This window comes from Terrapene carolina, unplaced genomic scaffold, assembly GCF_002925995.2.
Source record: "Terrapene carolina triunguis isolate 2854851 unplaced genomic scaffold, T_m_triunguis-2.0 Scaffold97, whole genome shotgun sequence".
NCBI classification, from domain to species: domain Eukaryota; kingdom Metazoa; phylum Chordata; order Testudines; family Emydidae; genus Terrapene; species Terrapene triunguis.
The window spans coordinates 2468190-2492442 of NW_020664448.1; the positions used below are offsets into that span (position 1 = coordinate 2468190).

A 24253-nucleotide genomic window follows, 5' to 3' on the forward strand; every position below is an offset into this window, starting at 1 on the left:
GTAATCAGGAACCTGCTAGAACCAGTTCAGGCAGGCAGGCTAATTAGGACACCTGGAGCCAATTAAGAAGAAGCTGCTAGAATCAATTAAGGCAGGCTAATCAGGGCACCTGGGTTTTAAAAGGAGCTCACTTCAATTTGTGGTGTGAGTGTGAGGAGCTGGGAGCAAGAGGCGCAAGGAGCTGAGAGGGAGAGGGTGTGCTGTGCTGTGCTGTGCTGCTGGAGGACTGAGGAGCACAAGCGTTATCAGACACCAGGAGGAAGGTCCTGTGGTGAGAATAAGGAAGGTGTTTGGAGGAGGCCATGGGGAAGTAGCCCAGGGAGTTGTAGCTGTCATGCAGCTGTTACAGGAGGCACTATAGACAGCTGCAGTCCACAGGGCCCTGGGCTGGAACCCGGAGTAGAGGGCGGGCCCGGGTTCCCCCCAAACCTCCCAATTGACCTGGACTGTGGGTTCTTCCAGAGGGGAAGGTCTCTGGGCTGTTCCCCAACCCACATGGTGAATCTCTGAGGCAAGAAAATCCGCCAATAAGCACAGGACCCACCAAGATAGAGGAGGAACTTTGTCACATCACTTAGTGACAGATGCAAGGCTCCAAGTCAATTACAATCTTGTCATTGATTTCACTGGGAAATGGAGCAAGCCCTGGGCACTTGGCTTTAGCACCTAAAACTGGCCCTAATGGTAGGGCAACAGCGATCACTCGATAGCCACACGCAGCTTGGCTATCCTGGCATATTTGAAGCCTTGCAAATACAGCGTTCCGGCACTGCTTCTGCTCTCCCATGCCTCTGGATCTATGCACTTATTGCTGTAATGGCTCTGAAAATATACCCACCACAGCATTTTTGGCAATGGGACTTTTCACATTCCCCTGGTCTCACTACCAGCAATGGGGACCCAGGATACATCACCAAACTGGGACCGATTCTATGTGCCAAGCAATTTCCAGAGTACGGAGAGAGAGTCTAACTAGCCTCACTTATATGGGCTAGGGCTGCAGTTAAATTAATTGAAGGCGAAGCACAAATGGATGCATGGCGTTTGGCTGCATTTGGGGGGCTGTGAACAAAATAACCCTGCATTTAAGTCCCAGTAGTCAAAGTCACAAAGCTCTCCCTTGCTGCTAACAGGATGCTATTGAGCCTATGCAAAGAATCAGGCTATGAGAGCGACAACCCCTGCCTAGGGCTCCTTCTGTGCAGCATGTGGGATCCCGCATTTCCCCCCCCCAAAACACAGTAGCTCTCGCCATCCTGCATCACAGGAGGCACCTACTCACCCCTTTCTCCTCCGTGGGTCACTTTCACACTCCCCTCTGGGAGACTCCTAAAGGACATCACCAACTCCACCCATAGACATAAAAGAGGATTCATAGATTTTACAGCCAGTTGGGGACCATGACAATCATCTGGTCTGACCTCCTGCATCACAGAGTAAATGTGGCACTAGGTAACTTGACCAAGGCCACAGGGGAGTCAGTGACAGAGCTGTGGTTAGAACCCAAGTCTCCTGATTTCCACGTCCATCCTTAAACCACGAGAACAGCCTCCCTTGCCAGTGTGGGTGTGAAGAGGATGCAATTGTTATGTGAGGTTATTGGCGTGTGGCTGCAAATCCTCCAAATTGGAAGACAGAGCTCTGACCTGGAAGGCACAAAACAAACTGGGCCTGGCTGGCAGCTTATGGTTCTGATCACTGTGTTGTGTCACGTTTAAATGAAAATCATTGAGTTGTTAAATACAAACTCCCCATGAATTAATGAGCACATCACCACACATGTAGCATTGCCAATCCCAAGTGTTCAAAATTCAGGAGTCAGCCCGCTACACATCCGGAGGTTGGCTTAAAAGCCTAGAGTGGTTTTTCTTTTAGAAATAATAGATCCGGGGTTCTTTTTCTTAGCATTCGAGTTTCTGAGCCTCATGTCCCCTTTTCGAGCATTTCTCTACAACCATGAGGCTGTAAACTGACTTTTATTTTAAATGAAAGCTGTGCCCTCACATAATCACCTGACTCCAGGAGCTGGGGCTTTAAGAAAAAACACCAAATATCCTGAGAACTGGCAACACTGCAGGATGATTAACCATTGGAACAAACTACCAAGGGAATTGGTGGATTCTTTATCTCTTGAAGTCTTCAGGGCTCAGAACAGGGGTAACTGGGTGAAATTCTATGGCCTGTGCTGTACAAGAGGTCAGGTTAGCCAAACTAATGGTCCCTCTGACCTTAAAACATATGTAGTGTCATGGGGAGACTTCCCCAACCGCTCCTATCCAGGAAACACAGTCCCCTTAAATCTTAAGAAGTCCCCCAGAAGTCACTTCCCCTTCTGTGCCTCATGTTTCCTCCCCTGTTAATTGGCAAATCCATGGGCTGGGACTGCACCCCCAACCTCCCCCCACCTCCACTCCTGTTCCACATTCACAGACCGACCGGGACAAGCCACACCCGCTCTTTCGTGCGACTGCTACAGAGCCACACACGGAGATTACTGAGCAGCAGCAGATACCACCTCCTCCGGAGCCGCCCGGGGCCCTGCCTAGCGCGTAAGCAAAGCTTCAGGTGTTTGATCGAGGAAGGGAAGCCCAGCCCGCCTTAAAGCCCAAAAGAAAGCGGCCTTCAAATAAAACAAGCCCCCAACCCCCGCAACTCATGGAGAATGAAAGTGATCTTTAGAAGAGACGAGCCCAGTTCCATGAAAAACGCGGCAGAGGTGCTAAGGGTGAGCATGGCCCACAGTAGACATGTTTTGACGCTGCCTTCAGTACAGTGCATTAGGAGTGGCTCATATTTGATTACTCCGTGCTCTGTATATTTATGCCAGTGGTTGGGGAGAGGGCACTGCCTGTACTTAGTGTAACAGACCATTCCACTGATGTCCCTGACCTCGTCCATGGCTGGGAGCTGGAGCTGGGCAGCTGGCCAGGTGGGTTTTTCGGTATGGCTGATCGGCTCTCCAAATTACTACCCTGCAGCCGCACCACCGCACAAACGGGGCACGTGGGTCCCCTTCTGTGCACTCCACTGTTCCATCTCGCCCCTTTGGCTGCCTGCCAGCAAACCCTCTCGGAAACCTCAGGGCCGGTTACCATAGATACTCGCGGACTCTGTGACAAGCTCCACTGCTTCGCTCAGACGGGCTCATTTATCCACTGGACACATGGCATCCCTGGCTTCCTACGCTGCCTGCCAGCAATTCACTATGCAGCCGCATGCAACCAGAGCCAAGTCCTTTATAATGACAGGGGCTCCCTCCTTCATGCAACCTGCTCAGCTCTCTTGTTGCTTAAGGATCGGCCCATAGGGATTTCAGGGATATTTCCTTGGCACTTGTGCCAGGTACTTTATCATCCTGATTCAAAAGTCTCCTTTTCTCTAAGCTTCCCAGGACTCCCAATACACCAGCTGACTTGTCAGTCTCTCTAGGGTGGACAAGGATGGGAATTCAGATGACCCTGCTCACTCATTATTACCTTACATCCCTTGGGAAGCCATTCACACCTGGGCAAAGGGAGGGTGAAGTGCTGAGAGCAGAATGGTAAGGTGTTACCCAGGTGTAAATGAATCCCCAAGGCAGTGGGAAATCAGCCTCTCACTCTCTGGGGCCTGATTCTTCTGTTATACTAGTTTTACTCCAGCGTAACTCCACTGATTTCAAGAGAGTCACTCCTGATTTACACCAGCATCAGTGAGAGGGGAAGTCAGGCCTGCAGGAGAGTTTAGGACACGCTGGACCCAGTTCTGGTCTCACACCAGGGCAAGTCAGATCCATGGGGCACCACACTCACAACTGGCGTGAGAAGAGGGTCATTATCTACAGTACAGTGCATGAGATTTAAGGTTGGGTGGCTCCCCGTTCCAGGGAGTTCACAAATAAATCACCAGCCCCATGTATTTGTCCCTGAGCTACCAAGTATAACTAAGAAAGGGCTAGCTGTGTTTTCAGTTCTCCCTATGCTTCCAAAGAAAGCTGCTACACGGATTTCTTTGAAAAGTCCCATTTGCACTTGACTATCATATTGCTGTATTCAAGGGCAGGGGATGCAAATCAAAAGTGGATATTGACTTAAGCCCAGGTTTCTGAATTCAGTCCCTTCACTAAGCAGCTGGCAGGCACTGGTTCAGAATGGGTCCACAGGGATTTCAGTATGGCTTAGATAGCACGGTGAGGGGCGTGGTGAAAGAACCGTAATAGACAGAATTTGTACATTCTGTTCTCTGTCCTGTGAAGCATTCCTGGTTCACTGAAATGTGACATCACAGCTACAAGCAGTATCATTCTGTCCGCGCAATTCGTGGCGTTTGCCATATCCAAGAGACCTTCAGCATGCTAGGAAAAAAACCCGGAGATTTCTGAACAAAGGAGAGTTCAGACCAAATTTCCTAAATTAAGCTAAACCAATTTAAATGAAGTGTAAACTGGTTTATGTGCTTCAACATTAGGGGTTGTATACGTTAGGAATGTGTTTAGAGGCCATGCTGGGGCAAGGGATTTCTGGTGTCAGGGACCCAGGAGTCTGGGACATTGTCTTCCCCCCTTGCAGATTGTATTTGAAGGACCTGCTGAGGCTGTGAGTTTTTGAGTGCAGGCTTTCTGGCAGGCATCTACGCACAGTGGCACCTGCTACATTTTGGCATTCTGCCTTAAGAATGTTTTCAGGTGCTTAGCTACCCCTGCTCCCCTGTACCACAATGGAAGGCTGCTCATCCACTGAGAAATAATGTGCACCCCTGACCCAAAGTGATTAACTCACAGTCCATCTCCCGCTCCATGCCTCTGATCGCAGTAGGCTCTGTGGCCTGGTTAATGGGAAGGAATGAGAAGAAAATGGACAGGGAGGAAGAAAGCATTAACTCACTCCCTGAATAATTAATCACAGAGAATTCCTCATATTCAACCACACTCTCTTTCTGTTAACCATCATGACCGGCATTCCATAATGGGCTTAACTACCTACCCCATCTGCAAGGGGTACAGGATCAGGGCCAGCACAGGTGACTCCCTCTACAAGCAGGGAGAAGGCAGAACAAGGGAACTGGTTTATACTAATGATATTGTGATGTTTCTGCACAGCACTCCTCCTTAGGTGTCAGACTGGGAGCAGACTCTCTTCAGACACAAAGCTGCTTTCTATGGCATTAGCAGCAAATGGGAATCAACCATGTTTTTATTTCTAAATAACCTCCCCCCCCCCGCTGTGACCCACTGCACCAGCATGAGAGCAGGGCTCAGTGGACCTGCTAGCACTCCACAGCCCCATGGAGGCTCCCTCTCTTGGCCAGATCCCCAGCTGGTGCGAGTCAGAATAGCTCCATTTATTTAGCTCTGTCAAATTACACCAGCTGAAGATCTAGCCCCTTTGCATAGATGCTGTGATTGGCAGGAGGGATATTCACGCTACCGCCTCCTGGAGCGGCAGGAAGTTGCACCACAGAATATCTCGCCCTCTGCAATCAGGATGGCTCCAGAACTGCTCCACTCCCCAGAAAGCGCCTCTGGTGAGAAAAGAACGTTCTTCACCCTTTATATCTTATAAGTTAGACAAGCAGCAAGAATCAAACAGGTCAACTTCTGATACCTACCTTTAAAGCGAATGAAAAGCAGCAGCAAAACAATATTTGCAAACCAAAAGAGTTTGCAAGGTCAATTATAACAGAATACCCGGCCATTCTCCAGCAAACACATCCGCGAGACTGGATGGATAAACAACACACTCTAGTTTTCATTTACTTGGAGGGGGGTGATCCTGCAGTGCCATGCATGCAAAGTCCCACTGCAGTTCAGTACAGTCCACACAGAAGAGACAACACAGCCTTCCTTGCTATCGTTAGCAGCATAGTAACAGATGCTGAAACAGATCATCTGACTCGCAGCTCCACCAGGTCTCTGTGGTGACATTTTTCGAGTTAAGAGATAAATGAGAAAGGCCTTGCGCGAAGCGATTGCCAATCACTCAAATCACAAGTCTTCTGGCAGCAACAGACAGTTCTATCCGGTGCTAAACTGCAAGGACAAGCTTCTGTTCTTATAATACAATAAAGAGGGGCAGTGGGCTCAAAGGGTCTGAATTTAAAAACTGGGAGCCTGGAACATCTGCGTTCTAATCTCTACCACCGACTCCCATGCATGACCTGAGGTTATTTGAAAGCCCAGCCTCAGTTTCCCCACCTATAGCAATAATTATATTTTGCCTCACCACAGCGCCTTCCGAGACTCTCAAAGCACCCTATACATGGGGACACTAATGACTCTGCTTCACAGGGGCATTGTGAGGGCGAATTAGGTGTTGTCTGAAACTTGCCACGTTTTATCATCTCACAACAACTGATGCAAAGAGAGTTTATTGTGCTGACTCAGTGCTTTGCCAAGCTAAGGGTTCGGTCCTGCGTGTTAGGCTCTGGCCCTCGCCGGGGTGGAACACATCGCCCTGTCCCCGAGAAAGGTCCAGGAGGCCTGGTGAAGGCCCGGATCGGCAGGCAGCGATCGATCCAGCGGGGATCGATTTATCGTGTCTAGTCTAGACGCGATAAATCGACACCCGAGCGCTCTCCCATCAACTCCTGTACTCCACCCCGCGAGAGGCACAGGCGGAGTCGACGGGGGTGCAGCAGCAGTCGACTCACCGCGATGAAGACACCACAGTAAGTCGATCTAAGTTCATCGACTTTAGCTACATTATTCATGTAGCTGAAGTTGTGTAACTTAGATCGATTCTTTCCCCCCCCCCCCCCCCCCCCCCCCCAGTGTAGACCAGGGCTCAGGGATACATTATGTGCTCCACTCTGGGACCATTCAATTCTTCCAGCCAATGCTGAGGATCTTGGGGCCACTGCCTCCCCTCACTGCCCTTTATGGGGTGGCTAGGGCACTCAGTCCTATGGGGCCGCAGTCCTTAGGCCAGATCCTTTGCAAGTGTAAATCAGTGTTGCCCCATCGAAGTCAATGGAGCGACACTGATTTATACCAGCGGAGGATCTGGATCCTGGTGTTTGGTGGGACAGCCACTCCTGTGAGTGAATGGTTGTAGGATTGGGCCCTTATGGCCCACCATGATGTCAGCAGGCACTTGGCTGTTGGAGAGTCTCTGACTATTTATAGTCATGAGTGATCACATGGCATTTTTTGGCAAGAGGCAGGGATGTGAACTACAGTGTCCTGTTCAAATGGCAACCCCAGTAATTACATGTGCCACCTAAAATCCTCCCTAGGACTGGGTCACTTCCCCTGCAACAGACAGTCTCCCCACCCTTCCCCACTAGACAACACCCTGGCTGTGTCATCTCACAGGCACAGGCTGTGTGCTGTGTTTCACCATGGAGGTAGCAGTTTTCCACTGGTGGCCAAGTTATTCCTACTGTATATACTGCTTGCAAAGTGTTTTGGGATGCTGCGGGGTGAATGGCCCCATATAAATATATGTAGGTATCATTAGAAAGCAATAGACCTCAGATAACGTTCTACTTGAGGGCAGGAGAAACACTTGGGGACCGAAATTAGGAGCCCTGTATACGGAAGTGGGTAAAAGGTGAAGCGAGCGCAGGAAGTTATAAATCGAAAGATCAATTGTTCCATTAGATAAAACTCTCCTAAGATCACCCTCACTGTCTCCCAGTCAGGCTGTCTGGCTAAAGGAGGGGTGTTTGAATTCCTGAAATGGTACAAAGAGGGCTAACAGGTGGAACTGGAGATTAGACAGTCAGCATAATGAATAAATGAATACCTTCAGCTAGGGATAAAGTAAAGCAAGACGTGGCGCTTGATTAGAGTATTAGTATTTCCAAAGCAAAGACCTGCTCTGATGGCAGGGAGGTAGGAAAACCAGAAGTCATGATCCGAAGGTGTTAGAAGATACATTTAGAATGGGTGTTCCATGGTTTGTTTGTAAGCGTAAGGCAAGGGAAAGTCCCGCTCTCTAAATTAGCTGCTCCTTGCCTTTATTTCCATTCTTTATTATTGTTATTACAGGAGCACGTTGAGCATCCAACACAGGTCAGAGCCCCATTGCCTTAGGCATCTACACAGAGAAATCTTACACACACACACACACAAAAATTTATATATATATATATATCTATCTCATAGAACTGGAAGGGACCCCGAAAGGTCATTGAGTCCAGCCCCCTGCCTTCACTAGCAGGACCAAGTCTAACTAGACAAGACAGACAAAGGGTAGGAGGGGAAACAGAAGTGAAGTGACTCGACAACACATCAGAGCTGAGACTAGAACCCAGATCTCCTGAGGCCCAGTCCAGTAGTCCACTTCATGCCTTCCAAAGAGCCCTCTGCAAGTTCAAGCACAAGTTGGGCTCAGTGCAGGAATGTGTGGTTAAAATCTTTGGTCTGTGGTGTGCAAGAGGGCACACTAGATGAACATCATGAATCTTGTGTCCTTCTCCCACTTCTGTTTTCATGCCTTCTGCCATGGCGGCCCTATGCACTCCTCTGTGCTGTCACACAGGCACTCATTCAAATCCTGCACATTGAGGTTCTGTGACCTGCACCCACCCACTCCTGTAATAGACCCACAGCTTCTGACTGAGTTACTAAAATTCACAAATCATGATTTAAAGACTTCAATTTAGAGAGAATCCACTATTTACCCTAGTTTAAACCTGCAAGTGGCCCATGCCCCATGCTGCAGAGGAAGGCAAAAAAAAAAAAAAAACAACCCAGGGTCTCTGCCAATCTGACCTGGGGAAAAATTCCTTCCCAACCCTAAATATGGCAATAAGTTAGACCCTGAGCATGTGGGCAAGACCCACTAGGCAGCCAAGTGGGAAAGATTTCTTTGTAGTAACTCAGAGTCCCATCATACCATCAAGCTCAGTCTTGAAGCCAGTTAGGTTTTTTGCCACTACTACTCCCCTTGGAAGGCTGTTCCAGAACTTCACTCCTCTGATGGTTAGAAACCGTCATCTAATTTCAAGCCTAAACCTGTTGATGGCCAGTTTATATCTACTTGTTCTTGTGTCTACATTGGTGCTTAAGTAATTTCTCTTCCTCCCTGATATTTATCCCTCTGATGCATTTATAGAGAGCAATCATATCTCCCCTCAGCCTTCGTGTGGTTATGCTAAACATAAACCATAAGGTAGGTTTTCCATTCCTCTGATCATCCTAGTAGCCCTTCTCTGCACCTGTTCCAGTTTGAATTCATCTTCCTTAAACATGGGAGACCAGAACTGCACACAGTATTCCAGATGAGGTCTCGCCAGTGCCTTGTATAATGGTACTAACACTACCTTATCTGTACTGGAAATGCCTCACCTGATGCATCCTAAGACTGCATTAGCCTTTTTCACAACTGCATCACTTTGCTGGCTCAGTCATCCTGTGATCAGCCGATACACCCAGGTCTTTCTCCTCCTCTGTCGCTTCCAACAGATAAGTCCTGAGCTTATAGCAAAAATTCTTATTGCTAGTCCCTAAGTGCATAACCTTGCACTTTGCACTGTTAAATTTCATCCCATTTCTCTTACTCCGGTTTTCAAAGTCATCCAGATCTTCTTGTATGATATTCTGGTCCTCCTCTGTATTGGCAATATCTGCCACCTTTGTGTCATCTGCAAATTTTAGTAGTGCACTCCCACTTTCTGTGCCAAGGTTATTAATGAAATGACATCTTCTGCAAGGCCTACAGCCATGAACCCACCACAGTCAGCTGCTTTCTTCATCCCAGAAATAGAAGAGGGAGGAAAGCAAAGTAAACAGGGAGAAGGAATAAAGAGGGAAAAGAAAACCTGCAAATTGTACCACTGCAGAATCAGGGCCCTAGTTTATAAACACAGATTTTAAATAATAAATAAATTCATTAAAATACAGTGACATAGCAAAGCCACTAAGATACATACACAGACCTGAGCCACCATGTCTGATTACTCTTGTCCTCCCTTTCCCCTGTCCCTCTCCTTTGTTTATTGCTCTCTTATTGCATCAGGCTTAAAATTAGATTGTAAGCCCCTTATGACTTTTGTTCTGCAAAGCACCAAGGCCCTGAACAAATAACAAAGAAATAGTCAAATATGCCGTGGCTCACAGGATCAAAGACCATCACGGCTGGGAATCTTCACAAACAAGTCACTGCTGATATTGGGGGCGGGGGGAAGAGAGGGGTTCTTCTGTGTGAAGTTGATCAGTACGGGTAACAGACTAGACAGACAGGCGATTGGAACAGGTAGAATAGATGGATTTAAGAAAAGATGAACATACACCTCACGTCTAATAACTTACTGGGTGTGCAGGCTGAAAAGTAGCAAGCAGCAGGAGAACCAGATGTTCTCTGCATCTTCAGTATGGGAGATGCTGAGTGACTTAGTCCGAGGTCGCACAGTGAATAAGGGGCTATGCAAAGACTGGAGCACCAAATCATTCTGTCCCCCAGTTATATAGGTTGGGTGACCCCAATCCACAGAGCCCTGATTGGCTGGGGATGGGCAGATGAGAAGCTGGCCTCTCCATCCCCCACAGATGGTTGGGTAGAGAGCTGGCCAGAAATCCCGCCCCTCCTGCCAGCTCTCCTCTGATTGGAGGTTAGGGCCTTAATCCAGCTCTGTGGACCCCAGGCTGGAGGGGCCATTGAGACTGTGTATGACTGATGGAGGCAGAGTTCCTGTTCAGCATCTGGGATTATATCACACGCCCATTGACTGTTCTCTGCCATGGCACCGGCGTTCAGCCCATGCTGATCTAGTCACTGCAGTGATAGGTGTGAGTGAACCTAGCTGAGACGGGAGCCCCCACCACAGACTGTACTAGCCAGACCACAGTGCTGCCTATTACCCGAACAGGGAAAACAGGCAGGAGTGAACTGGACTCCAGGGTGCAAGAATTCACCTCCCGCACAGCTATGTTTTCAATCTCTTCTGCAGTAGCTCAGCATCAGTTTTCACTCTGTTCGTGTCTGGGAGGTTTTCTTTGTAACCATAAAGGACGGATGCATACACAATTATTCACCCATTAACCTGCCTGTTCTCCATGGCTTCAGCAGAGCCATAACGTCCATGCTAGTACTCATTTACATATTAAATAACCACTCAGTACCAAAGCTATCAAACATGTTTTTTCAACATGGCCCATAATGGCTTGAAGGAAACTTTGCTTGGTCTTTCCTTAAATACTGCCAAATCCTATGCTCAGTGACACACAGCTTTCAAGGGATTTCACAGATGTAACCGAGGGCAGAATTTGGCCCATACTGTTATATACCCTGCTTTAATAATATCATGGGCCCAGTCTGACTCCTTATGGGTCTGATCCAAAGCTTATAGAAGTCCATGGAGAAATTCCCATCAAGTTGAACAGGTCCGACACCACTGGTGGATATCAGGAGTAACTGCTGACTTCATCACTCTGGGTTCACCCAATAGTAACAGAGTAGAAATAGATCCCATAAATGTTAATTTACAGAACAGGCGACATTCCTACTGTCCAATGGTTTCAATAAGTACCCATAATCCAGTCATAGTAAGATGGATCAGGCATGTATTACTAACTCAATCTTATCTTCAGAGTCAGAGACAGAATTCTAGACCCAATTCTGAACATAAAGTGTAGTTCTGAATATGAACTTGCTACTCTATTAGGGTCAGCACTTCCTAAAAGGTCCCTCTATTTGTTGCTTGTGTACTGACCTCCGTGGCTTTTATGAACTTTCACTTGTTTAGCCTGTTTTTAAAAATGGATTAAAAAAAAAAAAAAAAAGCCAACCAACCACCCCAGGGGTTTTTTTATACTAGCAAATTATATCTACTGTTCGAGATCAACACCATGACAATGCTGGTCAAAAGTTTTCCAACAAAACTTGAGGGGAAAATGCCCTGTCAACCGAAATGAGAATTTTCACACACAAAAAACCCAACCCTTTCATTTTGCTCAAAATTTTTCATTTTTCAGTGAAAATTTTTTGAACGGAGTTAATTTTTTTAACACGTTAATTTCATTGGGATGAGGGGGGACTCTTTTTTTTCTTCTTTTTTTTTTTCAGTGAGGAAAAAATAAAAGATGGAAAATTCCCACTCTATTTTTTCCCCCACAGGAGATTTGATGCTTGGATTATCATGGCAAGATTATCGGCATATCCAAATGTTTGTGATTTAGTTGGAGGCATGTCACTTACATAAATTTTTAAAAGGGCTGGTGCAAGTACAGAGCCTTGTGGTAACCCGTTGTTTCTGATACAGGGTGAGCAGGTCTTATTATCCAGGTACACTCATAGGCATTTATTACTCAGCATGGTCCACAACAGGCAAAGTATTTGGTAGCAAGGTATAATTTTAGCAAGTTTCAGCATCAGGCCCTTAATCCAGATAGTATCATGCGCAGATGACAGGTCAACAAATACTGCGCCAGTCTTTAGTTGTTGTTTTTTAATAGCCAGCCTCAATGTGAGTTGTGAGTGCCAGAACTTGGAAACCCTGGAAAAACAATAGTAAGCATGTTTCATCTTGATAATAGGAGTGCCAAAAACACACTGAAAGGGGTGGGGGGATGAAGTGAGTGCAAGCTTTTCCCCACCAAAATATAGGGATTTTTTTTTCATGAAAGTTTAAAAAAATTGCTTCAACATTTTTCATTGATAAAACCAAAATGTTCTCTCTTTTTTTAAATTTTTCACCCAACACATTCCTCACTTTCTCACCTGCTTTAATCAATAGGTCCTGTGGGTTGTAATACTTTGGTGTCATTTCAGCTCTTGGTTGATACACAGGAGGTCTTACTAGATGATCAGATGGTCCCTTCTGGCCTTAAACGCTAGGATTCCATGACTCAATGCCACTGCTAAATTGTATGCACATTTATATTGACTGCTCTGCCACAACCTTCCTTGGGAAAGTCACTTGGTCTCTCTGGCCTCAGTTGCCCATCTGTACAATGGGTGCTGTGAGGATAAATGCATTGAGAGATGCTCAGCTACTAAGGTAAGAGGGGCTATAGATGTCTGTAAAAGGGCTCCGTTCACCAGCAAGAGTTTTCCAAGCAGCTGAAAACCACAAATTTGGTTTCTTCCACCCAGCTCATTTGGACAAGTCATGTAGGCCTGTTTTTTTCCTGTCAGGCTGCAGAGCAGAAAGCCAAAAATGGGTTCAATCACTGAGTATCATACACGAGTACTTCCCCCTCCATTCAACCATGGCTGATGATCACAATTGGTTTTAAAATAAAGCTAATCCCCCTTTGAACTAGATCACTGGGGTCAGACCCTGCCACTGTCAGTCACGTACCTGTCCCTTGCTGGCCAACCCGGCTCGGTTGCTTTTATTTGGCTACCTTTTGCCCCTGCAGAGCATCTTTCTTCGTTCAGTTAGTCAAATGCCCCATTCGCTTGCTGTGATTTTGTAAGGACTCTCCATTGCTGGTAGGGGGCTTGTTACCAGTCAGCACAATCCACTTACCAGACGAGAAACACAATGGGCTAGTTGAGATAGATCATGGAGGTGATGGCCATGGGACCAAGAGTCAGCGGCAGGGGCTGCTTTCCCCATCACTTACACTTCTTCTTTCGTATGGCTGGTGTAGAGCAGCAACTACAATTTCACCTGAAGTTGATCGAGCCAAATGGCTACATCAGGAGTAGCAGAATGTCTTGCAGTGATGCCTCCTTCATATTTATCAATTGAGCAGTAGGTAGTGATATGTTCGATGGTCTGTTGTGGGGAACCACACTCGCACACGGGGGAGTCCTTGATTTTCCATTTGTGCATTAGATATCCGTATCTACCAGGGTTGGTTCAAATTCAGTTCAGAGTTGACCAAGATGACCGTGGAAGGTCAAACCCAAGAAACCTTCTTTGTGGGATCTGGCACATGGTGCTTATTTTTTAAGTCTTGTTTAACCCAATCTGCTTTCCAAGCCTCCTTCTGATCATAGCCTGATTGCATGAGGCTAGATGAATGTTCCCAGAAAGTCTTGCGGGACGCAAGACATTGCAGGAGGGGAAGGGGGGCGTTGTCAAGGTCTTGGTGAATAGGAAGGCATCTGTTTTTCCGGATTTGCTGAGCTTCGCAGAAAGTTTCAGCAGTTCGACGTATTGGCGGGGCAGTGATGTTAGACAGGACATGTAGCCATGGTGTTGGATTTGACTTAAGGGTTCCCGTGATGAAGAAGTGGGTTTTTTACCCACAAAAGCTTATGCCCAAATAAATTTGTTAGTCTTTAAGGTGCCACCAGACTCCTTGTTGTTTTTGTGGATACAGACTAACACGGCTACCCCTCTGATACTTGAATATACAAGTGCTATTGCAGATGTTCACAGCACTGATACTGGTGCACCCCAGTTGTACCTGCTAGTTTCTGGATTATGTTGACTCTCATCTTTGCAACTACCCTCTCAACATGATCATGGAAGGAGAGGGTGCGGTCAAGTTTCACTCCGAGATATGTTGGAGTGTAATCATGTTGCACATTTTTATCACAGAATGTTACTTTCAGTGTGTTTTTGGCACTCATATTATCAAGATGAAACACGCTTACTATTGTTTTTCCAGGGTTTGGTTTGAGCCTCCATTTCTGGAAATATTGTTCCATATTTTGGAGGTCCTCAGTTAATGCTGTCTCAATGTCATGGAGATTTGATGCTTGGATTATCATGGCAAGATTATCGGCATATCCAAATGTTTGTGATTTAGTTGGAGGCATGTCACTTACATAAATTTTTAAAAGGACTGGTGCAAGTACAGAGCCTTGTGGTAACCCGTTGTTTCTGATACAGGGTGAGCAGGTCTTATTACCCAGGTACACCCATAGGCATTTATTACTCAGCATGGTCCACAACAGGCAAAGTATTTGGTAGCAAGGTATAATTTTAGCAAGTTTCAGCATCAGGCCCTTAATCCAGACAGTATCATGCGCAGATGACAGGTCAACAAATACTGCGCCAGTCTTTAGTTGTTGTTTTTTAATAGCCAGCCTCAATGTGAGTTGTGAGTGCCAGAACTTGGTCACAACAACTACATTTTGGCCAGAAGCCTGCCTGTTCGACAGGGATAACTGGCTCAGTAAAAGGGCGTATTCTTTTGAGGAGGATACATTCAAGGAGTTTATAGGTCGTACATAGCAGAGAAATTGGCCTATAGCTTCCCGCTTCATCAAGGGGCTTTCCAAGCTTTGGAATGGCAATTACTATGGCCTCACCCCATATTTCAGGGATCCATTTGGTCCTTACGGTAGCAGAGTACAATGTTGCTAGCTCTTGGAGTCCTTTAGGGACCAGATGGTGGAGGAATTCTAATTCTGGCAGAATACTGTCAGGGCCTGCCGCCTTCCCTTTTTTCATCACAGAAAGTCCTTCTTTTACTTCCTCAACGCTGAGAGTGGAGGGTTCTCCTCAGAGGATTGATGCAAGTGTTCTGTAGAGTTGTTGATACACGTCTCTTGATATCCTAGAATATCAGGGTTGGAAGGGACCTCAGGAGGTCATCTAGTCCACCCCCCTGCTCAAAGCCGGCCAAATCCCCAGACAGATATTTACCTCAGTTCCCTAAATGGCCCCCTCAAGGATTGAACTCACAACCCTGGGTTTAGCAGACCAATGCTCAACCCCCTGAGCTATCCCTCCCCCCTCTTCTTGTATGTTTATGAAGTGGTCCTTTTGTGTTCTCCACCAGTTTGGAGGCTATTGAGTTTGGCCTGATTTTTGGTGGCCGGTACTCAGATGATGTGATTGTAGTTATCCTAATGAATCAGTGGCCTTCGTGGCCATTATACAGGTGGGGTTCATCAGAGTGCAAGATGGTCCTTATGGATGGTGGGGAGCTGGAGTGAACAGCACAGAGCATATTCTCTATGCTTCTGAAATCCCCAGCTGCCCCGTTAGGGCAGTTCTGGGGCACAAAGGGGCTGGAATGGGGAACTCCTTGCCAAGCCACAGACTCCCTGTGTGGGTAGACTCCCTTGGGCATGTGGCTTAGCCTACACTGTGCCTCACTTCCCCATATGTAAAGAAAAAAGTACTTTTCTGCTTCACAGGGGCATTGTGAGAATAAAATCTATGCATGATGGTGAGATGCTCTGACACTACAGAGGAGCCCATAGACAGAAGAGAATCTCAGATATGTGCATCTACAACAGATTACTGGTATCCACTTAGTGCAGACGTCTGAGTCAAATTGTGCTCCCTCTGCCAATGGGTGCAGTCCCCTTGAAGCCAGTGGAGCTGCACGTGGGAGTGAGATGAGCAAGATTTCCCCTCAGGCAGTCAGTGATGTGCTGCCATGTGCAGTTTGTACAGCACCTAGCACAATGGGGCCCTGGTCCTGGGCTAGGGCTCCTAGGTGCTACTGTAATACAGAGAAATATGAATAATTAATATATCATGCCAATATGTGTTATTTATTGTTTGTATTTCCATAGCCTCTGGGAGCCCCAGTCCATTGTGCAAGGGGCTGTACAAACACAGAACAAAAAGCCAGTCCTGGCTCCAAAGAGCTCTCAATCTCAGTGTTTGCGGGAGTAATTATGAGCTTGTCTACACAGGCAAAAGAGGGTGGGGTATTAAGAGAACTTTTCAATGGTGAGCTACATCAACTCAGCTAACACAACTGTAGGGAGCCCCCTTTCTGCCCGTGTAGATGAGCCCTGTAAGGGAAGGATGGAGGTGAAGGGGTGTGCACGGGGGGAGGGGCAAGCAGGGGCACAGGCCGCCCAATAATCGTCGGGGGCACAGAACTCTCCAGTCCTCCCCAGAGCCGCAGGGAGGAGAGTGAGCTCCAGCCAGAGCCAGGGCGGCGGGGAGAGAGAGGGAGGGGAGAGCGAGCTCCTGCCAGAGCCGGGGAAGGGGAGCACAGAATGTACCACCCCCCAAAAGGGGTCAAAGTTAAATTTCTGCACACACCCCCGAATGAAGATGTTGTAGGGTTAATGGGGAACGTCCTCCGCATCGATTTGTCTTGTATATCTACCCGTTGATTCAGTCTTGTCCATTTGTACATTCGGAACTATTTTTGTGAGTAAGTCAATGCTGGCGGAAATGATTATCTAGCCATATCCTGGGGGGAGGGAGCGGGGAGCGACTCCAACATGGGCTAGGAAACCAGGCCCCAAGCCTCGCTTTAATTAGGTGTCAGAATTTTCATGACCAGCTCTCACGAGCCCCCTCTAGCAGACCCCAGAATAGTGCGTCCCCTTCCTAGGCTTGATCCTGGTGAAATCCCCACTGAGTGCTGTGGGAGTTTTGTTAGAGAAAGCAGTGCAGAATCAGGCCCTATTCCCATTGCATCCCTATAACCAGAATATCATCTGCTACTGAATTGTCATTTGCTTTCGGTTGGAGACCGGTTTCATGGCCTTAAAGGGTAATCACATTACGCTGATCTTCAGCAGCAACAAGGACTGTAAGAAAATCTCCCAAGTCATCTGTTCTCTGAATATTGGCTGCCAGCCCCCGCCTGTGCATTAGCGTAGCTAAGGGCAAAGAGGACAGGCACCAATATGAAATGTCCTTGCTGACCTGAACATAGTAGTATGTTGAGCTTAGGGTCTGATCTCTGGCTGCCCCTACTTGGCTTTGCTGGGGGAGGATGGAAAGAAAACACAGGAAGCCATTTCCCTCCCCATTACACCCATGGAGACCCCAGGCATAACGGTGACCCTAGCACTCTTTAGCATTGATGGAGAAGGGGCTGGTACTGCTGCTGCTGCTGGGCCCGAAGGAGGCATAGCCAACTGGTTTGAAGGTGTGATCAGTCCTTGTACCATTGGCTATCCAGTGGTACAAGGAAGGCGGCATTTCACCTTTATCTGCCCTGTGCAAGCAATGCCCCCAAGCACCTCTGCTCAGCGGCTACAGATCTGTATCCACCCAGCCCCTCCCTTCTCTGCCTACAATGTGCTTTTGTGGGCCTGATCCTGAAAGATGCTGAGTAAAGTTCTGTGCTGATGTCACTGGGGGCAGAGAGAGCCTGGCACCTGACAGGATTAGGGTCTAACTCCTTAAGTTCAGGTGATTGGAATTCAGCCATCAATATTTCCTTAATGCCTGAAGCCCCAGCAGCTCATTTTAAAAACACTTTTCAGACACAGCGTTTTACCTGATTTTTTTTTATAAAGTTAAACATGAAACAAAAGAGTAGCTCAGCAATTCCCTTAATTTTTACACTAGTGCAAGTCAAAAGTGGCTTTCGCATCAGACACAACACGACATTTAATGAGCACATGGAGGCAAATTTTCAAATGTAGGCGCCAGAGGGTAGGCACCTAAATCTGGATTTTACGTACTTATCTAGCTGGTTGCATCACGGACGGGTGAAATTCACACACCTGTGTAGGGAAATTCACATGCCATGAGGTCCTACATGCCTAAATCAGCAGTTTGGTGCCTGAAACAGGTATTTACAGTATGTGCCTTACTGTACATTGAGCTGTCTAAACTTCTGGCATTCAAGTTTGCAAATTGTGCCCTTAGTCTCTGGCACACTCTCTTTCTTATTTGATGTCTTGGCGGGGAGGGGGAAATGTAAGTGTCCGAGAGACTACACGCACAGCGTGCTGACGAGGAGCAGAAAGCTTTTCAATAATTAAGAGGATTTCTAGAATTTGGCATTGTTTAAACAACGAATAACTCTTAAATATTTCCATATTAAACAAAGAACTAGAAATCATTTGGCAACGAGCGCAAGCATCACTTCGGTATAAACGAAGAGGCAAGTGCAGAGAGAGAGAGACCATTTTATAGCCCACTCCCCTCCTGTGACACGCTCCAAGGAGTAACAGGATTAAAATGAGAGCACAAAGAAGAGGAATACCGGGCGAAGACGTGATACCAAAAAGGTGTAATACACTACACAGACTTAAGGCTCAATCCTGCCAGGTGCTGAGGCCCTTCAATCAGCATTGATTCCAACACCTCCAGGGCTTTAAAGATAGAGCCTATATAGCACATGCCGGACACCCAGACTGACAAAGGAATTAGGACTCTACTGCTAAAGATTCACTTTGCAAAACACCAAACAATGGGCTCTATAGCAGATCGCAGACTCACCGCCACAGCGCCTCCTGCTGATCATCCGGGAATTAGCTTGATTCCAGCACTCAAAGCACCTCCTGCTGGCTGGTGTCTCTCCTTCCTCAGGCCCTGTGTCCCCCCTCCTGGACCCCGGTGCCCCTTTTCCTTGGGGTTCTGCCCACAGCAGTACCCCCACACTCTGGGTCTCCGCTGTCAGGGAAACCCCCAACCCTCTAAGCCCACCTTCCCTCAGTGGCTACTGCTAGTCATCCAGCCCCCTTTCTCTGGGCAAACTGCAGTCTGTAATGGCCACTCATCACTGGCAAAGGGGTTGGACCAGCTGCCTCTGCCTATCCCCAAGCTGCACCTCTGTAGCCCCAATACCTCCTTAGGCCTTTGACAAGGCCTCAGCCTGAGGAGTTGCCAGGCTGGAGCTCCCCAGCTCCTCTTGCCCTTCCCCAGCACTGCTCTGCTTCAGGTATCCTGTGCTCCAAGGCAGCTAAGTCCTTCCCACTCCAAGGCTAGAGTGAGAGTAACCCAGCTCCTCCCTTAGCCCTTATATCAGGGCCAGCTGTGGTCTGATTGGGTGTGGCCACAGCTGTGGCTGCTGCCCCAGTCAGCCTGCCTTTTCCCCCAGGAGCAGGGTAACTGCCCCGCTACAGGCTCATATGCTCTGCTCAGTGTCCCCGTCAGGCTCCCTTCTTCTGACCCTCTGACCGCACTCCTGTCCCTGTTTTTACATTAGTTGTCCCCCGAAATTAGTTGGTTTCCAGGTCCTGTAGATCCTCCCCTTAGGCTGGGGGAGGATCCTTTAGCCGTGGGCCGCCCACTTCCCGGAACCCAACAGGTACAGGCTCATATGCTCTGCTCAGTGTCCCCGTCAGGCTCCCTTCCTTTGACCCTTTGACCGCACTCGTGTCCTTGTTATTTCATTAGCTGTCCCCCGAAATCATTTGGTTTCCAGGTCATGTAGATCCTCCCGTTAGGCTGGGGGGGTCCTTCAGCAGTGGGCCGCCCACTTCCCGGAACCCAATAGGTACAGGCTCATATGACAGATGGCAGCAAACAGGCTCCAAAGCAGCTTTTAGCATTTGGATGGTAAATAACTTCTTTCCAAAGGTAGGACTCTACTATGGCTCAAGGATCTTGCCCTGTGTTCAAGAGGATGCACCATCTGCAGGGTAGCAGCTGGAGGTATTACCCCTGCACAAGGCAGGAGCAGGCATGATGCCTTTAGAAGAACGAGGGAGAAGCACAATCACTTGCAGAAGTTACTTCACCTGTAGAGGAAAGGTATAGCTTGTGCTACCCCAGTGATGCCTACTGGCGCTAGCTAGTGTGAAGATGGGGCCGTGGCTAGCCCCATTTGCAGTGGTGATCACTCGTGTTAGCACTGGGCAATGCCTCCTGCCGAAGGGAGTGCAATCAGCTAAATTATGACTGCTCCCTGCATGGAGGGAGGGGGGCGAAGGGTGTCATCCTACCCTTCCAACAGCCTCAGAGAACAGACATAAACCTGCCCTTTATTAAGCATACCAAACAGAATTGACCTGATCAGACCTGTTACATTATATCCACTGCATCCTCAGAATTAGTCCTGGCATCAAAATACTGACTGATCCGATCGAAAGATGCTACAATCAACTGCATTAACCAGTGCACCAGGGCTGTGATTCTGTGTATGTAAATAATCTAAATATCCACTTACTCGATGTGGTAGAACAGAGAAGAGTACGGCACTTTATCATGTCAGCTCTCACATGATTCAAGGACACCGTTTACCTTTTATTCCTACCATTAAACAACAAGCAAGGAATGTCAAAGGCAAAAGCTATTTCTGCTTGACCCAAACCAAATAAACAAACAAAAGGTCAAGAAAATCTGTAATTAAAAGGGACTAGTGACGTTTGGGACCATCTTAAAGAAGCCTGGTTTTTAGAGGGCAGGCGCTCAGCACTTTCTGAAAAATCAAACCACTTTAGGGCATCTCCAGACGAGCTCCCTTAAATATTGAGGCACCCCAAACCACTAGTCACTTTGGCAAATCTTGGCCAAATACTGTAGTTCCTTTGTCCTTCAAACTTCCTACCAGATATTTCACAATATAAAGGTCCCTAGTGTCACATGCAGAGCTTTGACATCAGCCGATAACAACTGGAGCCTTGATTCAATCCAATATCAGTCCCAACTCCAAAACAAATCCGAGGGCTCTTACTAACCCCCTTCCCCCACCAAAAAGCCCTGCTTAATTCTCCGACATTTCCTACAGGGATGTGACAGATACACATTAATTTCTGACTTTTGCAAATACTAGCCATAAACAGACATTTCAGAGATCGTTTTTTTCTATTTAAACTTTTTAGGTTAAAATTTTGTTCACAAGGGTGAGCTAATTTGCAGGGGGCATGTTCATATCAGATTCTTTGGGCCCGTTCTGCTCTCACACTAGTACAGCTCCATTGACTTTGAAAGGTGTCACTGCTGCTTTATACGAATGTGAAATCAGAATGAGGCTCGTGTAGACCATGGTTCTTCATGGCGGGGTATCATTTACACTAGTGCAAAGTGAGGGTGAAAACGTTGTCAGATAGGAGTGGTACTCTTTTACACCCACTTTTACTCCTGGGGGAATTCAGTGCCACTTCGCATGTGCAGAGTTCATGTCCCGGGCAGATTATTTTTCTCCGCAGAAAATACATTCTGCTGGAGAGGCGCTGCAGTTACGCCTTTCTAGGGTGAACAGATGTCCCGATTTTATAGGGACAGTCCCAATTTTTGGGTCTTTTTCTTATATAGGCTCCTATTACCTCCCCCCCCCCGTCCCGATTTTTCACATTTGCTGTCTGGTCACCCCTACGCCTTTCGCCCACCAGAGACTGTTGTGGTGCCAGAACAGAGTGCAGCTGGCTCACCGGCCAGAGCAGCCAAATGCAGAGAGAGAAGAGGAGAGCCTGCTTTCCTCACAGCGCCCTGTCCGTGGGGCCAGGTGAAGAGGCCCGGGATTTTTCTGGGGGGGACAGACAGAGCAGGGCATATGGGAATGCTGGGGGGGTGACAGACTGGGGTTCAGAATGACTATGGGGGAACAGACTGGGGCAGGAGTTGAATGGGAGTGGGAGTGCAGGACCACATGGGGATTGGGGGCAGCTGAGTTGGCTGCAAGGACACATGGGGGAGGGGGAGGGGTGGCTGACTGGGGGTGCAGGGACACATGGGGATGGGGGGAGGGGTGTAAGGACACATGGGGACAGGGGAAAGAGGGGGGGCTGAGTGGGGGTGCAGGGACACATGGGGACAGGAGCACATGTGCCTGACTGAATGTGAGAGACTAGGGGTCAGCCAGGGTCTGCATGGGGGAGGCTCTCCAATTCCCTAACAATCCCTCCCCTCCCAAAAAAAATGTTGCATACTTCTTCCACCCACACCCAACAACCATCCAAGTTCACTCCCAGGCTCCTTCCCAGCAATTACTTCCCTCTCCCTCAGCTCCTCCATTATCCCTGACTTCCCCAAGCCTTTGTACTGCTTGTAAGGGGTGCTGGAAATACGGTTCTGTATTTTAGTTTAAATGAATTGTTACTCAGAGTTCTGTATTAATATGCTTAGTAAAGAATCTATCTGTCAAAAAAACATTTCCTGAATCTTTTTTAGTTGTCTGTATTGTTACAGACATACTTGCTGACAAGTACTTTGAAATAAATCACCAAAATAATTGAAATGGGTGTGATTACATTGTGCTATTTTGACAAATAAAATATGCAGAATTTTTAATTTTTTGGCGCAGAATTCCCACAGGAGTACGCTTTGCACATGGTTACATGGCTGCCAAGGTGCAGGGCAATGAAGAATCAGGCCCAGAATTTTTAGCCTTAGTTCATAAGAAGGAAACATCTACCACATCCATGATTTTCAAGCTGAATGCCAACTGCGCCTTTCCCCACTGCAAGTAGAAAAATGGAGGAGCTAAATTAAGTATACATTTTAGATTCACATGAATTGTTTCTCATGCTGCTATGTGACAGGTGTCATCTGCAGAACCCATGAGATGGGCTAATTAGTCTCATTCCCTTTGCTAGAAACACCAACCATTCCTAATGGGGGTTGAGGGGACAGAGGAATTGCAAAATTTATTTTGTCACCAAAAAAAACACCAGTTCTGCTCTCAGGACTATAGAACCCTAGTTTCCTCTGTCAAGGAAAGATCTGGAAAGCAGCACCAAGGAAACGCTCCGATTTCAAAAGGAAATCAACGCTCCGGTCGGGTCTAGACAATGTGTGTATACTTCCAGCCTGCCACCTCTTTGTTACAGTTTGTTTTTTATTTACAATACATCATACTTCTTCAGCCAGAAACAAACACCTTACAGCAGCTACATTTCATTCTGAACCACAGGGAGGTCCATTTTCATGTGAAATCAGGCATTAATTGCCTTCTGAGAATCAAAAGAGAAAACCAAGAAGAGAAGTTACTTCATCAGTGCTGGGGAAAACCTGCGGCTTATATGTACTGAAACATGTGATTCCCCCAGCAGCCAGCACACTACTTCAATCAAATGCATTTCACACAGCAGTGACAAAACTTTGCCCCACCCTCCAACTGCAGGATCCTGCAGGACACACCTAATCTGCATCAAATGAAGCCCATTGTGGAGGTCCGTTTTCATCCCAGACACCTCCTGCTCTTATAAACCTGGACCAATGCATGCTCCCACCTGTAGCCTCTGCCGGAGGCCCCTTTGGATTAAAGGCACAGTGCAGGCTTTAAACGCCACAAGTTGCCTTCAGCTCACAGGCCATGCTTCAGCCCAGCTGATTTTTTACCCTGGGCTCCTATGAAGCCTCCAGCCCAAAGCCTCCCTGGTTCCTAACGGCTTGCAGACATAGTGCAAAAGTGGCCAGCAGGCTTATTAGCCCAGCGTGTGAACACATACAGTCACAAACAAAGGGGAGGTGGAAATAAAAGGGTGATTTATTGGTGAGACTGCATTGGTGGGAGGAGCCCCCAGAAAGTTCTTGAAGCTGCAGAGCCAGTGATTCTTATTGTGTTTAGCTAGTAGGAAATGGCCCCGCACACCACAGGGAGCTATATCTGGGGTGAGGTTGGGGGACGATGGCAGGAGATTTCCCTAGCTTCCTTTCAACAGAGAGGACACAGAGGATGGAGGAGGGGCATTGGTTGGATACAGAGAGAATTGAGGAGGGGCACTGGGCAGGTGGACAGGGGTTGGGGGAGGGTACTGGGTGGACACAAAGAGGATGGAGGAGGGGTGTTGGGCAGGTGGACAAGGGTTGGAGAAGGGCGCTGGGGGGG

General features: G+C 47.6%; 1 protein-coding gene across 1 annotated transcript in view; it reads right to left on the reverse strand.

The window, feature by feature from the left end:
* Positions 1-24253, reverse strand: part of MAP6 (microtubule associated protein 6) — a 68846-nt gene that overhangs the window by 42916 nt on the left and 1677 nt on the right. The gene's annotated exons all lie outside the window — the stretch shown is intronic.